Source organism: Durio zibethinus, chromosome 3, assembly GCF_047325235.1.
Source record: "Durio zibethinus cultivar Kanyao isolate XHJ-2024 chromosome 3, ASM4732523v1, whole genome shotgun sequence".
In the NCBI taxonomy this organism is placed as follows: Eukaryota; Viridiplantae; Streptophyta; class Magnoliopsida; order Malvales; family Malvaceae; genus Durio; species Durio zibethinus.
The window spans coordinates 7517838-7522257 of NC_143164.1; the positions used below are offsets into that span (position 1 = coordinate 7517838).

General features: G+C 27.5%; 1 pseudogene; it reads left to right on the plus strand.

The window, feature by feature from the left end:
* Positions 1–3139: 3139 nt before the first annotated feature.
* LOC149519590 (linoleate 9S-lipoxygenase A-like) lies at positions 3140–3928 on the plus strand (annotated as a pseudogene).
* The last annotated feature ends 492 nt before the right edge of the window (positions 3929–4420 follow it).

A 4420-nucleotide genomic window follows, 5' to 3' on the forward strand; every position in this document is an offset into this window, starting at 1 on the left:
ACATATTTATGTCCTATTGTATTAGTGAGAAAATTTTGATTTTTACCTATGTCATAGGGGTTAAGTATAGTCATAATATGTTATAGGAGACTAAAAAAATTTATAATTTTGTGATATTTGATTTCATTTTGTGATTTAAGAATATGGTTTTGAGAATATATATATTTGCAAATACAAGATTACCCAAAATATTTTTGAATCATTTAGTTAATATTTTGGCCTAAATGTTTTATGACATATTTAATACAACTAAAAAGATGTTGGTTACTTGTTGAGTCATCGTACTCATTCATTTAAATTTTTTTTTACTTTTTCAAATTTCAATGTTTGTATCTTGAGAGGTTTAATTTTGACAACTACTTGGATTAGCAAGATTAACATATGTTTTTAGTTTAGTATAGCTTTCGAGTTAGTATTTTATTATTGATTCTAAAAGATTTGTTAGTAAGAATTTTAGTATATTCGACCAACTTGTAAAGGGTATAATTTTGTAGACTTGAGATTCTGGAAAGTATTATTTTAAAGATTATTGGAGATTTTGATTTAGTTTGATTTTTATTGCTTGCATGCTTATGATATTAGTCTTATGAGTATGTGGCGTTGTTTTGTCCTAAATTTTGAAGTTTGGGACATAACAAAATATGTGTTTGTTTATGACTCTGAGGATTTTTTTTTTTTGTTTATTAATCATAAAGGGATGGAAAAGAGATGCTAAATATCATATTTGCAAAGCAAAACCAACTTGCAAAACATAATCCAAACAGTCTCTCTAGTCCATTGATCCTAAATCCTAAGCATAAATCATTGTACCCAAAAAAAATTTTTTTTCTCTTCATCTTTGCCCTAACTTGTTTGTGAAACACAAAGGAATGAATGTTTGATTGCATTTTATTGTAAATAATTTAAACTTCATTTGTTATGTTCTGAAATGGGTTTTTTCTTTGTTTGATTTGTAGGAAAGATGTTTCAAGTTAATAGGTGATGACAATTTAAGGAGTTTGGAATTTGAAACTTCTTAAACCTTTTTTTTTTCTCTTTTAAAAAAGAAAAAATATATTTTAAACAATATATATAAACTTACCACTAAAAGCCTATTCAGTAACAGGCTTTGATATTATAAGAATGAATTTTCAACATATTGGAGCCACTATCCAAACAAGGCCTAAATCAAATACTTGAAATATACATAAACTTGTCATTAAATGATAAAATGCTAGAATTATTTTTAGTCTTGATTTCATTTTGAATCAATATCTTTAAGACACTTCAAGATTCAAAGGTTAAAACTGAGTGAAACATTATCTTGGTCCATATTGAACGGGTTCATTTTAATTTGAGGGGCAAGAAGCCCAATAATAGTTTGGATTCAGAAAAGAAAGGCTAATAAAAGGTGAGATGGTTTCCCCCTCTTTCAATCCATTATGAACCAATGCTTCTTTTTAAGGAATTTCGAGCCTAAAAATACTAGTTTTTAAATAAAAAAACCCAATGAACATTTGAAAGTACTACTTTAATGAGAGCCTAAAAATAATCCCAAAGATTTTCCATTTGTCTATAAAATTTACCAATAAAATTACAAATTTGCAAATCATGGAACTTTATTTATAGATTTCAATATAACCTTGTATAAAAAGTATCATGTAAGGAATCTAGGTATGACACATGGCATTTTTTCTTTCATAGTAGCTGAAGTAGTGTTTCTTTTATTTTTTTTTATTCTTTTATCACTCATTTATGTTTGACCCATAAGAAGATGGAGAGCTTTCTTTGACAAGTGTTTTTTTTTCTGCTTTGTATTTGACAAATGTAGCTCCTCTATACTTTTTAAGTTCTTTCTTTTGTTTTTATTTCTTTTTGAAAAAAAGCTATTGTGGCATCAAAGGTAGGCTTCTTCGTTGTGTGAGTGTTTTTTTTTTCATTTTTTAGCTATTTTTTGGTATAATTTTTTTCTTTTTTTAATTTAATTAAATGTGAGTTTTGGTTTTTTTAGTTATGTTGTGATGATTTTTGTGTTATAGATTTTAATTTTGTTTAAAGGAGTTTGGTTGATGAATGGCGTTTGGGTTTTGTGGTTAAAAGGTCTATATGCTATTGTGAATGTGTTATTTTAGGAAGATTTTATCTTTGCTTGTTTTGATGTTAGATGAAAATCAATTTTTAGTTGTTATTTTCTTTAACAATATTGCTTTGCATATTGTTTAAATGAAGTTATGATTTTGTTTTCGATTAATTTTCTCTTTGTTTTTGTATAAGGGTTTGTTGAAGTTTTTTGGATATTCAATTTTCAGGTTAGTATGAATTGTTTTATGTGTTATTTTGCTTTATTTATTATGTATTTGTGTTTATTAAGTTGTATGTGGTGTTTATTTTTTTGTTAAGTTGTATGAATAGTTTCATCTATTGAGGATTGTAGTCATCACAACTAGTTTTTTTTTCTTTTGTTAATTTTTTTTAATAAAGAAGAGCTATATATATGCAATACTATGAATAGTTTTATAAATCCTATCTCCCTTTTAGGAGTTGTTTAAAGTTTGACCATGAAGCATAAAAGTTGAAGATGTATTTGAAAGATGCAATAGTCAAGTTCATATGAATGGATTTTAATTAAAATTAAAAGTGTAATTAGTGTAATTTTTTAGATAACTTATATTTAAACTATGACATTTATTAATCAATCTATTTATTTATGTGTGTGGAAGTAAAAGTTGTCAAAAAAGCTTGGTGTTTTTATCTCTGCTTTTAATTATGTAGTTAATTTGTTATTTGATTTGATAATACAAAATAACAAAGTCATGAAAAATATTTGATTGATTTATTGCAATGAAACAATCATGCAGTGTTTGGTATTTATAAAAGCAGTTTTCAAAATTATGATAATTTGTTCTAATATGGATAGTGACTAATTGGTTAAACCATTTCAACTTTTTTAGTTTTTTGAATGAATAAAGTTTTGTTACTGTATGGATATTGCAGAATTTTCCTCAAACATTTGAGTTTAAACACATATGAGGATGTATAAAAACTCTACTATAGAGGAGTCAAGCTTCCTTTTAGCTCTTTACTTGATAATAACATCAAGAACATTCTCTTAGAGATGCTTAAAGAAATTTTTAGGACTGATGAGGAATAACTACTAAAATTCCCCATGCCTCAAGTGATTCAAGGTATGCATCAAATATATATACTACTTATTTGAGAGTTAAATATCATATATAGACTTCAAATGCTAATCTGCATTATAACTTTATAAATTGAAGTAGATAGTAAGACTGCATGGTGGACTAATGAGGAATTCGCCAGAGAAATGCTTACTAAAGCATCTTCTTAAAGTAAGCTTGAGCATCATTCTGAATTTTTATTTTTCCTATTGTTTATCAAGCTGGTAGTTATAAGGAAAACAAATAGAAAAACGTTGAAATTTATCTCATAATTCAATTTTTCTTTATTTTCCTCCACTTGATCTCAATTGCAGGAATTTCATCGAACAAGCAAGTTAGATCTTAATGTATATGGTACTCAAAAAAATGCTATAAAAAAAAAAACATATAAAACACAACTTAGAGGGTTTCACCATAGAAGAGGTAATGTTTTGTGTACTGATTTTCATTTAAAAGTACATTATATAAATTAATGCTCTGGGATTTTTTTAACTTGAAAAGAATTTGGTTGAACAGGCACTAAAGAGCAGCATATTGTTCATATTAAATCATCATGATACACTTATGCCATACCTTAATAGGATAAAGTCGACTACTACAAATACTTATATGCCTAGAACTCTTTTACTTTTGAGGGATGATAGAACTTTGAAGTCATTGGCATGTATACAAGAGCAGAACATGGAGTTGTAGGTTTCATATGGCAACTAGCTAAAGCTTATGTGGCTGTAAATGATTGTGGTGTTCATCAACTCATAAGCCATTGGTAAATATATCTACTAAGGAAAGCTTAAATATCAATTGCAATTATACGTTGGTTTACTTCAAACTGAGAAAGGTTTGTGGCTTAATTAAGGACTTGGTTGCTTTTTTGTTACTTATGAAGCAGTTGAAAAGATTGGTCTTTTTCATATTATACCTGATGGAAAGACCTTTTACTTGAATCCTTATGCTTAGAACAATTGTAAGTCTACTATGATTTTTCTTCTATTTGTGTCCTATCTTATTTTCATTTGAGATTTTTTACTTCGAATTGTTGTTAGTGGTTATCGTAACGGTTTCGGGATCACTAAACGTAAAAAAATTTTTAAATCAAAAAAAATGAGAAGAGTCATGACCAATCTTTTTTAGGATATGATTGGTCACCCAAAAGAAATAAAAATAAGCAAAAAAGAAGAAGAAGAACATAACATTAAAAAAGGGAGGAGGTTTGGTACCAGTGGTGCCATACCTCCAGCCACGTTGGCAGCCACTGGCACCAA